We start from the raw sequence: 14210 nt of genomic DNA on the forward strand, positions 1-14210 counted from the left end.
TCTAGATCTATTAAACTCTGAAGTTGGTAGTGAGGTTGGCCCAGGATCAGGCAGTGTTTCGTTCTGCTGTGTGGAAGGTCGCTATGGGTCAGTACCGACTCAATAGCACCTAACAACAGCAACAACATCCCTTCCCCAGAACAATTTTACCCTTTTTGATTTATACCACATTAAAAAGGCAGTTTTGGCATCCTGGTTCAATGTTCTTTGATTTGAGGGAACAAATATAATAAGTCGGAAGGGGCAAGATCAAGGCTGAATGGTGCATGGAGCAAGGTTTCTCAATGAAATTCTAGTTGTTATTAAGTGCCATGAATCAGTTCTGACTCGTAGTGACCCTGAATAGGGTTTCTAAAGCTATAAATCTTTGCAGGAGCAGAAAGTCTCATCTTTCTCCCATGCAGTGGCTGGTGGGCTCAAACCTTCGACCTGGTAGTTTGCAGTCCAGTTCTTATACTACATTATCACTGTGCTCTGAAATTTCTAGTAGGACATTGGAGTTTTAACACCTTTTTTCTTCATATGACTCCACATAATTAATATCTCAAGTTAATAGCAACCATTCCAAAGTTTTTCTGCATCCAAAACAAAAGTCAGTAATCAAACTCAGCTTCAGATAATTTAATAATTTTTGCTTGAGGGCAAGCATTTAGCTTTAATTCATTATGTATTGAAGGGATGGAGGAGGTAGTATGCTATTATACTAGAATTGAAGTGATCGTATAATATTATATGAGAACAGAATGTAAACCTTCTCAAGATGGTTGGGAACGTACATTCTATTACAACTAGAGAAAAATATTTTTTAAAAAGAAAAGAAAGCTTCATCTAGATGAGGGGTGTATGGAAACTCTGTATTATCTTTCTAACTTCTTTAAAAAATCTACAATTATGCCAAAATAAAAGATTATTAAAGCAAAATAAAAAGGAGGGAAAAGAAATAGAAGGAGGGAGGGAGGAAGAAAGAGAGAAACAATAATATTAAAATTGAGTGAAAAGTAAAGAAAGACCAACAACTTTTAATGAGTTTCCTTTCCTTGCCAGACCCTGTGCTAGGCACTTTACATTTTTATGCTCATTAATTCTGCCAGCATTCCTTTGAGGTGGTTATTCTTCTTCTCATTTTATGATCAAACTTTCAGAACTCCCGAGGTTGCAAATATATTAAGATTACATGAATAGGGAGCAGCCCACTTAGAATCTGACTCAATGTGTCTGTAGATATCAAAATCTTTATATTTTTTTCCTCTCGTTCCCTTTCACCTCTTCTGCATCCCCATTAGACAACCTCTTTTGCCACATAACTATTTGAAAATAAGAATCTACTCAAATCCTCATTCTATTCAGTTAATCTACTTTTTGTTTAGGCATAAAATATGTTGTCCTTGTAGAACACCCAGATAAGTATTTAACTTTGTAAAGCAATGAGTTCAATGTAAACCCAGCTGAGGTACCCAACCCTCTGTGCTGTGATAGTTGCATTTTATATCAAATGATGCTCTAATATTCTCTTTGACAAGTGGAATCTACACTCCCTCATGTTAAATTGTTAATGGCTCCACTTGGGCTGGCTTCTTGTGTGATTTCATCATAATTTAAACACCTCATTTCATGGTGGTAAAATTGACTAGAATAGCTTCATAGTCCCTGCCTAGAAGCCCTTATGTGCCCAAGAAACAAAGGTGTATGCTCCCATAAGCATACCACTTTCTATTTTGCTCTTTCATTCTTTTTATCTCTCTCCCTGACTGTTTGTATTTTTTCTTAATTTGCATGTAGTGTGTTTGCTTTTTCTGAAAGCATATTCCACATGATTCAGCAGCACATTTATGTGATTTGTTGGCACATGTTCTAAAAAGACCTACATGATCTCAAAATCATCACAAATTTGTGAATTATTATTCCATAAATGTTAGCCACCTCAACCTTTGGGAAGTGGGGGAGACTATGAAGCACAATACCTTTTCTTCTGATGTACTGGGGAGTTCTTTTTGGCTGTTCTTTGTTTTTTTGTTTTGTTTTGTTTTGTTTTGTTTTACTGCTTGATGGATTCTGTTTAGACAGTGACCTTATTTTCATATAACTATACAAATATCTCTAGTTTTCATATTAAGTGTCCATACTTTGAAGTGACCATCTGTAAAATGCAGCTCAGGAATTATTCATTTCACTCAACATTCCCACAAAAGCTGAAGTTACTTAAAAGGGAAGATTTTATTCTTCAGATGTCTTGGTAATTGTTGGAATTAATTAATGTTGTTGTTAAGTGCCGTCAAGTTAGTTCTGACTCATAATGACCCTATATAGGGTTTCAAAGGAGTGCCTGGTGGATTTGAGCCACCGGCCTTGAGGTTCAAACTGGCCTGTGGTCCAATGCTTATCCTACAGCACCACACCAGGACTCCACTTTAAAAATATGTCTTCCTAAAACAGGGATTAAAAGTGCTGTCCTTAGCCCCAAGATAAGTAAAAGTATGATGCAATTCTCTGAAACAAACAGAAAAAAGTAAAAGTATAAAATGAAAATACATAAAAGTCTGCACTATTTCTTTTAACCAATCTGTTTGTGATGGTCAGGAATTTTCCTCCCGTAAGTCTCCTCAAATCCATTTCCTCACAGAACTTCATACTTTGGAATTTTCTTTGATAGTAAAGCTTGAAGGATATAACTGGTGGCACTGTGGATTAGGTGTCGAGCTGCTAAATGTAAGGTCAGGGTTCCAACCCACCAGCTGACCTGCAGAAGAAACATCAGGCTATCTGCTCCTTTAAAGATTTACAGTCTCACAAACCATTCATAGTGTCTTTATGAGGTGGACTCACTCAATGGTAACGCTTTCTCATTAATAAATAAGGTAACCATATAACTGATCAGCTAAATCAAGACATTTTGACAGTAAAGCTGAAAACTGTTAACAATATATGCTAAGAAACATGTATTACCAGCTGGGCTGCTAACCACAAAGTCAGCAGTTCAAATCTACCAGTCACTTCACTGGAGAAAGATGAGGCTTTCTACTCCTGTAAAGATTTATAGCTTCAGAAATCCTATACTAATCTATGTGTCAGAACCAACTCTATAACGCGCAACCACCGCCGAAGAAATAAGTAAAAACTTGGATTGTTCTAGGTAAACTGTGATGTGCTCTGGCTTTTTGTTAAGTATAATTATTAATAGCATCCCTTTCACTCTCAAAATATCCCTATTTGGGCAACAGATTATGTCAGTGATTGTCAAACTTTTTGGCCTAAATCCCTTTACCTATTTTTGTAATATTTCTAAATATTAGAAGTTATTTAAGATTCAAAGTAACTTTTCTGATCCGGAGTATGGCTCTCAGTATTTATGCATTAGAAGTTAAAACAGAAATTTTAAATATGTATTTATGGATTCATTTATAAGTACCTGGGTGGTGCAAATGGTTGTGTGCTTGACGAATAACCAGACGTTGGAAGTTTGAGCCCACCCATGGAGGCTTCTTGGAGGATATAGGCCCAGAAACCTGCTTCCAAAAGGTCACAATTCTGAAACCACACACGGAGCAGCTCTGCTCTGCACACATGGGTCCCCATCCATCAGACTTGATCTGATAGCAACTGATTTAATTTGGCATATTAATTTATTTAAAAATAAAAATAATAAACATATACATTTACATAGATAACATATCTTTAAAAGCTATATTTTCTAAAACCAGTCAATGAGACAAGTGACAATTTTTTTATGTATTTGTAAATCTCTTTAATGGTTGGCTAAGGGGAGATACCTAGAGTCTCATAGTTGCTTCAAAATTCAATCTGTTGTGCTATCACATGTGCCACAGTTTCTGGAAATGGAAAATTATCATTATAAAATGAGAATGAAAGAAGCAAATAACTTGTTAGTATTATTTTGAAAATAGTTTTGACCTTGTAGATGCCCTGTCTACACTTGAAGAACTTCTGGATTATAGACTCCTGACAACCTTGAGATGAGAGAGGGAAGAAGAAAGCCTAGTTGGTCTGAATTTTGGGGAGACCAGGGTCCTCCTGAGCCCATTAACATTGACCTAGCCATTGGGGTTTAGAGCTGAGAGTGAAGTGTCCAGCTGATGTGAAGTGTCCGGGGAGACACAAATAAACACCCAAACTTGCAGCTAGTACCCATTTGACCTAGCTTGAATGGCTTGATATCAAAACTCAACTAGAGGAAAATAAAGAAGTTTTATATAAGATGAAAGTATAAATTGCTACAGTTTGATGAACTTCACCTTTACTTATGGCTGTAGTAGCTCAGAATACCAACCAAGAGGGATAGAGTTTTCACATCAAAGATGAGGCTTATGCCCTCATTACACAGGGTGGGTAGTGATGGGCTCCTTAAAATGGGGGTGTTATAAAGGCATGAAGTGGCTGGATTACAAGTTCTCAAGAGGGAGTTTAGTTTCAGAGTGTGTGGGGGTAGGTAGAATCCCCACTGAATAGTTTTCATTTTGTTTAGATTGATATGGTACAAGGAAATGGGCATAGGATTCTTTTGATAAGGAGCTCTGGTTACGAGTCGAGCTGCTAACTTCAAGGTAGGCAGTTTGAAACTACCAGCTGTTCCATGGGAGAAAGATGAGGCTTTCTGCTCCCATAAAGATTTACAGCCTTGGAAACCCTATGCAGGGTCACTATGAGACAGAACCAACTCTACGGTACTTAACAACAACAACAACAATTGTTATCATGACTAATTGTGATTGTCACAACTGTAAAGGTAGAAGTTGTGTAACAAAAAGGGGGCAGTAGTCAATCTTGTATTCCAGGAACAGAGGGCCTTAGGATCATCAAGAGGGAAGAGTATGAACATCGACACCAGAGACACAGGCAGAGGTGATAGCCTGGAGAGATAGAGCAGCTGAGGACTCTAGACTCAGCTGTGTGTTGGTGGGCAGGAGGCCGGCTTGTAGAATATGCTATTTCATTGTATAAACGATTATATATTCCTGTATGTGCACACCAGAAAAAAACAAAACATGGGAACAGAGCAAATACAGTTAACTGATGGTGCACAGAGCGATTGTAATCATTGCAGTGAAACAAAATATGATTGATTGAGTGCAAACAATTGTTCTGACATGTAAACTATCACTCAATTTACAGTAAAATCTCAAAAAAACAAAGAGAACTACTGGATTATGTGGTTACTGTCCTTATGGGCATGGAATGGCTTTTTCATGAACTTTCTTACAATTGGCAAAACAGTACATGTCTTTTCTTGTTTTCTCTGCATAGTACCTACTTCCCCTAACCTATGGCACTTGGCCACTTTCATGCTTCAAATTATATGTAGTTTTCAATAGACATCACAGATGAGTCCTAAACTAGGTTAGATTGTTTTGCTTTTTATTCTGAACGAGTTGTAAATGAATTAATGAAAGTGGGTTTTTTGTGCTGGTGGTTTTTGGTTTATTTGTTGTTGTTGTTAATAGGTAGAGTGATTATATAACTAATCAGCTAACAAAGAAATTTAGAGAGTGAAACTGAAAATGATTAGTAATATATGTTAGGAAACAGGTATAAGTTGATATCGTCCTAGGTAAACTGAAATTATTGGCACTTTTTGTCAAAATATAATTATTAATGTTGTTGTTGTTGTTGTTGTTAGGTGCCATTGAGTCGGTACCGACTCAAAGCGGCCTTATGAACAGTCAAACTAAACACTGCCCGATCCTGAGCCAACCTCACTATTGTGGCCATGCTTGAGTCCATCGATGCTGCCATTTGGCCAATCCATCTCGTTAGAGGTCTTCCTCTTTTTCTCTGACCCTCCACCTTACCAAACATGATATCCTTCTCCAGTGACTGGTCCCTTCTGACAATATGTCCGAAGTATGAGAGATGAAGTTTGGCCATCCTGGCCTCCAAGGAGCACTCTGACTGCACTTCTTCCAACACAGATCTATTTGATCATTTGGCAGTCCATGGCACTTTCAATATTCTCCTCCAACACCATAACTCAAATGCATCAATTCTTCTATGGTCTTCCTTATTCACTGTCCAGCTTTGGCATGCATATGAGGTTATTGAAAATACCATGGCTTGGGTCAGATGCACCTTAGTCCTCAAGCTGACATATTTGCTTTTCAACACTTTAAAAAGGCCTTGTGCAGCAGATTTGTCTAATGCAATATGTCATTTGATTTCTTGACTGCTGCTACTACTGTGAGTGCTGACGGTCGATTCAACAAGAATGAAGTCCTTAACAGCTTCAATCTTTTCTCCATTGATAAGAATGTTGTTTATTTGCCCAGTGGTGAGGATTTTTGTTTTCTTTACATTGAGATGCAATCCATTACCGAAGGCTGTGCTCCTTGATCTTCATCAGTAAGTATTTTAAGTCCTCTTCACTTTCAGCAAGCAAGGTTGTATCATCTGCATATCGCAGGTTGTTAATGAGTCTTCCTCCAATCCTGATGCCGTGTTTTTCTTCATAGAACCCAGCTTCTCAGATTATTTGCTCAGCATACAGGTTGAATAAGTATGGTGAAAGAATACAACCCTGTCAAACACATTTCTTAATTTTAAATCATTCAGTGTTCCCATGTTCTGTTCAAACAACTGCCTCTTGGTCCAGGTACAGATTCCTCATTAACACAATTAAGTGTTCCGGAATACTCATACTTCACAATGTTGTCCATAGTTTGTCTTGATCCACACAATCAAAAGGCTTTGCGTAGTCAATAAAGCACAGGTAAACATCTTTCTGGTGTTTTCTGCGTTCAGCCAAGTTCCACTGGACAACAGCAATGATATCAATCATTCCACAGCCTCTTCTGAATGTGTCTTGAAATGCTGGAAGTTCTCTGTCAGTTATCTGAATTGGTATTTATTGTATCTATAGATCAATTTGGGTGATATTAACAGTTTTGCAATATTAAGCCTTCCTTTCCATAAGCATGATATATTCTTCCATTTTTGTAAGTCTCTTTTGGTTCTTGTGGTAGTGTTTTGTAATTTTCTTTGTATAAATCTTTTTTTCCTCTGGTTAGATTTATTCCAAAGTATTTCATCTTTTGTGTGACTATTGTCTCTTCTGTCTTTTTAATTAATAGGGCTTATAATATTTGTCTTATAAATTTGGGCTTTTTATGAACATAAAGCAGCTTCATGGCCAAGTGCACATATTACTTATATTACATGGCCCAAGCTCATATTTTCATTGTATCAGACAATGCTCTGCTACTAGTTATAAGATCTGCCTTGGATAGCCATTCAGAATTGTTATACCTCTCCTCATTCCTAGTCTGTAGTCATCTGGAAGCTCTGTTGAAGCCTGTCCACTATGGATGACCCTGCTGGTATTTTAAAACCAGTGGCATACATTTTAAGTTCAGAGCAGCACAGAAGCCAGCACAGTATGACAAGCTAACAGATAATTGGTGGGTATATATTCATATATATGTGTTAGTGTGTGTATTTATGTGTGTGTATATATATGTGTGTGTGTGTACATGCATACATATGAGTGTGTATATAAATTTGTGTGCTTATAAATTTGTACATCCTAATAAATATAGATTTATAAACCTATATTTATAAACACCGACAATGTTTCTCTAGAGAACTGTAACTAAAGCCACTCACCAAATTTAGCATCATTAGGTAGAAACAGCTGTCCACTTCATAGAGTGTTTTCTAAGATGGTGAGGACTGCATTTATACATACACCCATAATAGTAACTGACACAGAAAAAAAAGCTTAATAGATAGCTGATGTTTAATTGGTTGAATTAAACAATTAATGAAACATCTGACCTTTATGTCCGCTGAACCAGTGTTATCTGTTTGTAACTGGCCAGGGATGAGGATGTTCTCTGTGACAGAATAAAACTATGTGCTTGATGAAGATCAAACATGTACTTCAACATGTTTATCTAAGTTTCTCCAAACATTGGAAAACATCTAATTGTAATAAGTCCAAAATAAACAGTCCTAAGAGTAGAAGAGTTGTAAGATTGGGACTACTTCATAAGTGTGCATATCAAGCAGTTTGATGGCCAAATGAACATACTACTAGTCTTACCTCTATTACGTAGCCCAAGCTCCTGTTTTCACATCTTTACTTGTTGATCAAGACGCATGAGGAGCCCCAAATGGCCAGGGAGTATCCTTAACTTACAGTTCAATGGAATCTGTGCTGTGTCTCCAGGTGGGAATATTCCTCCCTTTGGAACTAAAATGTCCAGACCCCAAAAAATGTAGAGTTGCAGGGACAGGAAGCAAACATTTTCCATCCCTTGGTTCCTGAACGCATGAATCCTGGCTATTGGAGAAACAGCACTATATATTGATTGCTGGTTTAGATCATATTCAGCCTTCTGGAGGACATTGCTCCAACCTTGAAAGATATTACCATGTAGATGGAGCCATTATTGTTTATTTAGAGTGCCATTTCAACATTAGATCAGGCCAGCTGTTTCACGATGATGAGGAACAGGGTACAACCATTGAATTCTATGAGCATGGTCCCATTGCCACACATCATTTGTTGTGAAGTGGTCTCTTGATCCAAGGCAGTGCTGTAGGAGATACCATCATGATGGATAAGGCATTCTGTAAATCCATGGCTGGTAGTTTTGGCAAATCCATACCACAGTATGTGTCTGTTCCAGTAATAACTAAATGGTGCCTTTTCCACAATAGAAGTGGTCTGATATAATCAACCTGTCATTAAGTTACTGGCCAATCTCCCTGAGGAATGGCCCCCATACTTCAGACTCAGTGTTGGATTCTACTTTTGGCATATTAGGCACTCAGCAGTGACTTTAGCCAAGTCAGCCTTGGGATGTGGAAGCCTATGTTGCTGAGCCCATGCATAACCTCCATCCCGACCACTATGAGCACTTTCTTCACAAGCTTATTGGACAACGACAGGAATGGCTGGAGAAAAAGCATGATTAGTTTCCACAGAATGTCACCCTGTCCACTTGATTGCTAAAATCCTTCTCTGCCAAGGCAACCTTTCAGTGTGTTTTCACATAGACACAAATATCTTTACTTTTTTGACCCATTCAGAGAGATCTATCCACATACCTCTTCCCCATACCTCCTTATCAAAAGTTTTCTCATCATGTTCAAGTCCCTGACCATCCAGCCAAACCATTAGCCATAACTCATGAATCAGTTAAACATCTTACCATTTCTCTTTCCAAGCCAAAATGAACAACCAGGTGCACTGCCTGAAGTTCTGTCCATTGGGAGGATTTCCCTTCATCACTGTCCATCATGGAAGTCCCAGAAAGGGGCTGTAATGCTTATACCACTTTCAAATGTTGCCTGCATATTGTGCAGAACCATCTATAAACCAAACATGAGTTTTCTCTTACTTGGTCAAGTGATTATAAGGAACTCCCATGAAGACATATGTATAGACGAAAATGGAAGGTAAACTGATAGGAGTGGATACCTTGGGAATTTGGGCTACTTCCTCAAGCAACTTCCTTGTGTCTCCAGGTCCTACTTCATCCTGGTCTAATATATACCACCTCCATTTAATGAAGGAGTATTGTGCATGTCCAACTTTTTGACTCTGTGGATTAGACAACACCAAGTACCTAATGGGTGGCTTTGGTCACACGGTGACTTGGTGAGCCATAGTTAGAAATTCAGTATCTGCTAAGGCCCAGTAATAAGCTAAAAGTTGTTTATCAAAAAGAGAGTAGTTATCTATAGAGGATGGCAGGCTTTGCTCCAAAATCGTAAGGATTTGTGCTATGATTCACCAATAGCAGCCTGCCAAAGACTTTAAACTACATCTATCAGCTGCTGACACTTCAAACACCATCAGATCTGCTGGATGATATAGTCAAGTGGAAAAGTGGCTTGCATGGCAGCCTGAACCTGTTTCAGAGATGCATGGATCATTTCTTTTTAAAAAATCAACACAAGAAGTAATTGCTATGCCAAGCGGAGGAGGCAGGATCTGGAATGTGAGCAAAAATGCTATGGTCAGATTCACCACCATCAAGGTGGTGAAGCACAAGATCCAGATTCTGCAGCAGCGGGTAGATGATGCTGAGGAGAGGGCTGAACACCTCCAGTGAGAAGTGGAGGGAGAAAGGTGGGCCCAGGAACAGACTGAGGCTGAGGTGGCCTTCTTGAGCTGTTGGATTCAGATGGTTAAAGAGAAGCTGGACTGCACTGAGGAGCTCTGGCCACTGCCCTACAAAAGCTGGAGGAGGCAGAGAAAGCTGTTGATGAGAGTGAAGAGTATAAAGATTATTGAAAACCAGGCCTTAAAAGATAAAGAAAAGATGGAACACCAGGAATTCCAGATCAAGGGAAGCTAAGCACATTGCAGTAGAGGCAGATCTGAAGTATGAGGAGGTGGCTCATAAGTTGGTAATTAATGAAGGGGACTTGTAATGCACAGAGGAGAGATCTGAGCTGGCAGAGTTTTGTTGCCAAGAGATGGATGAACAGATCAGACTGATGGACCAGACCGCAAGTGTCTGAGTACTGCTGAAGAAAAGTACTCTCAAAAAGAAGACAGATATGAGGAAGACATAAAAATTCTTACTGATAAGCTTAAGGAGGCAGAGACCTGTGCTGAGTTTGCTGAGAGATCAGTAGCCAAGCTGGAAAAAAAACAACTGATGATTTGGAAGATAAACTGACATATACCAAAGAAGAGCACCTCTGTACACAAAGGATGCTGGACCAGACTCTGCTTGACCTGAAAGAAATGTAGAACACCCCAGTCTTGTCCTGCCCTGTTCCTCTCCTTGACTCTGACTCCACCTGATGACAGCCTTCCAAAAGCTGACATTTAAACTGAGGGCTGATCTTTAACTGGCTGATTTCTCCTCTCACGGTCCATCCTCCCCTCAATCATGCTTTTGTTGTTTTTTAATCTGCAAAATTGTCTTTGCCTCAAAAAAAAAAAAAATGTCTTTGCCTCTCCTCAGAGATACCAACTGGGCCTAGGGCCTGAGCCCCTTTGGGAACAACGTTGAAGGAAATATGAGCACAGTTCAAGTGTTTTTAAAAGCATATTAGGATGTACACATTTTGTAATTGCCTTTTTTATTGTAGTGCCGTATGTAACACATTCCAAATAAATCCACAGCTCTGAAACAGCAATCTAACCCCTTTCTTTTGGAAAGTAACTTTTCAGCTTAGTATATATTGTTCTCTTCATAAATGAGGAAAGAAGCTTGGCCTTACTGAGAGCCGAAAGTCTCTGCTCCGGAAATCCTCATTTCTCTGTACAAAATACTAGCCCCAGTCAAACCAGAAAGGTTATTCCAGGAAGAGTTAGGGGGAAAAAAATGCTGTTCAGGTTTTCAGCTTTAAGGGATCTTGGAGTAATGTGATTTTAATTTTATTTTGTCAGAAGTGACCAAACAAATTGATATGATGAGACTGCTCTCTGGGATCACATCACGGCCCCATGCTTTCTCTACTCCTTCCTTTCCTAACGGCTCACAGAATGGATCAGGTGTTCCGTTTTGCTGTCCTGCCTCCTTTTTTAATAGTCAGAAAAAAAAAAAAAAGATTTGCCATATGAAACTTATCACCCTGTTCTGAATCTGAAGCTGCTGTCTCTCAAAGTGCCATCTGAAAGTGTTTTGTAGCAGTCTGCGCTGGAGAAATCTTGAATACCTTATATGCAAATTTTGGTGGAAATGTTATATGATTTTGAAACTTTGCTTTTCTGGGGTTGAGCTGCACTGGTCACCACATCTGAGAGAATTCTCTCCACAGTCCATAGGTTAGCAGTGTGCTCAACTTTTTAAACATCCTTTCCACCCAGTTCTCCCTTTTTGTGAGGTTTCTGTGAAGTATGTTAGGTGTGCCTCCTGCAGCTTATTAACTTAAAATGTGCCCTCCTTTGGTGTGGTCTCTTTTGAAGGCCAACTGGAAGAAAGAGAGACCAATAATGCAACTGTTTTAATACTGAAAACTGATGAGTGTCTTTAAAAAAATAAAGAAAGAAAGAACCAGTCTCCCCCCCCACCAAATCAACACAAAGCCAGTCCCTATGAATTGGAGGCTAAAGATATCCCACTTGTTTGACATTTCTAGCATTTTTGTAGGATATCATAGTTCTTGATATCAATCACTACTTCTCCTTTACTTCAAATCCCAGGGTTCTGCAACATGCTGCAATGTCTCATAAAACTCATAATTCTCAAAGGAAATGTCTCATGCAATTGTGGAGGCTGGCAAGTCACAAATCCATAGTTCAGAGATCAGTCTGGAGGAAGCTTCTCACCTATGTAGTCCCAGGAGCTGAGGAACCCAAATTGGCAGGTCTGATTACAGTCTGGGTCACAATTTGTACTTCACCTTGTGGGGATCCTTGGGACTTAAGTCTAGTTATAGGTCCAGAAGCAATAATTGGTGGAGGTATGTCTTGGGATCATTCAGCAATGTCTTTGAAGACATCTATCTTATTTGCTGCCCCAGACAATGCCTCAGGCATCATCTCAGCAGGCACAGTTGGGTTCATCTCATCAAATGTGGGCAGAGGGGATAATGGTTTTACTGATAATTGATCAGCTGACAAAGATGGAGCAATCTCTTCATACAAGAGGGGTGATGCTGCTGGCAAAAGTGATTCATTAGAATCCACAGGCAATATGTCCTCAGCTTCCTGATGTTTGCCCATAGTTCACATCCCAAGTTTTATGATCCCAGTCTTCCCAATTAATGCCATCACTTTAACATCAGACACCATTCAAGGTTGGGAATTCAACTGGTGTTGTAATTCAGCCACTCTTACAGTAAGATTCTGTGTTTGGTGTTTAGCAATATCAGCTCTGCTACTGTAGGAAATAAGGCTTTCTTTCAGGGCACACATAGAAACTTTGGGGTCTTTTGTGTGGTCCTGGAGTGCTGATTCCTTAGCCCTGATCTTACCTCTTTCCTTTACCACTTGCTCTATTGTAAGGACCAACCAACCAGCGTCTCTATACTTCTCATCCTGACAAAACTAAAGAAATATATCATATATGCAGATTCAGATGTATCGTATATTTCATTCAGAGCCTCACTTCTCTCCAATTAGTGATCTATTGCAGTGATATTTTATGTATTATTATTGCCACCTCATGCCATGGATTATCAGCACACTCACTCCGTTTTCTAGAGGAAGCAGAGTTATCTATGCCTTTAAAATTAGGCAGACTTGAGAACCAATTAGGAAAACTCATCCTATGATTTTGGTTCTATAGAACCATTTGCAGCACCAAATGTGTTCTCTAGAAAAGCAAAACCAGTGAAACATATATATAAATATATATAAAGAAATGTTTAGCTCATGACTGTAGATGTGAGAGATGAACCAAGGTTGTCAAGCAGACAAGAAGGCATGTCCGGCAGGCAGACAGGCAGGTTGCTTATGGCTCCCATGATCAGCAGGTTATATAGCAAGCCATTCGATCAAATTCAAAGAATCAGAGGTTGGATAACATGCCAGATGTAAGATCCAGATCCATCAGAAAGCAAACAAGCTTTTCCTGAGTGTCTAACATATTGGAAACAGGCCACACCCCCAAAGAAACATTCTTTCAATTGATTGGCTGCTCATTGCCAACCATCATAGAATCAATTACATTGTATTAGATTTCATTATGGCAATAATGGAGTCCTGTTGGGGCATTGGTAGCCACAATGTCAGTGGTTCAAACCACCAGCTGCTCCTCGAAAACTCTATACAGGGTTGCTCTAAATCAGATCCTGAATGATGGTACTTAACAACAATAACAACAGTGAGAATATTGCTATTATTATGTATTAATACATAATATATGCATATATGGAGTCCTGGTGTGGTGCTGTAAGTTAATGCGCCAGACTACAAAATCATCTGAACTGCAAGGTCAGCAGTTCAAGCTCACCAGCTGCTCCTTGGAAACCCTATACAGGGTCGCTATGGGTCGGAACCGACTTGACGGTACTTCACAACAACAAACAACAAATGTGCATATATATTAAGCTCCTGAGTGACGTTTTGTGACTCTAATGACTAGTCAAGGAATGAAGGCTTCTTTCACATAATAGCTTCTGGAGATGAGTGTTAACCTTTCAAGTGTTGGTAAGAAAATCAGGGCAAAGAATTGGTTCAATTGGAGAGGTGTATGCGTCTTGGTAAGGAGCTCTGGTAGCGTAGTGGTTACGAATCGGGCTGCGAACCTTAAGGTCAGCGGTTCGAAACTACCAGCTGCTCCGCGGGAGAA

The 14210-nt window shown here is 39.2% G+C and overlaps 1 pseudogene; it reads left to right on the forward strand.

Moving 5' to 3' along the window:
• Positions 1-9971: 9971 nt before the first annotated feature.
• On the forward strand, positions 9972-10717 carry LOC102828093 (annotated as a pseudogene).
• Positions 10718-14210: the final 3493 nt, after the last annotated feature.

Source organism: Chrysochloris asiatica, unplaced genomic scaffold (genome assembly GCF_000296735.1).
Source record: "Chrysochloris asiatica unplaced genomic scaffold, ChrAsi1.0 scaffold00017, whole genome shotgun sequence".
NCBI classification, from domain to species: domain Eukaryota; kingdom Metazoa; phylum Chordata; class Mammalia; order Afrosoricida; family Chrysochloridae; genus Chrysochloris; species Chrysochloris asiatica.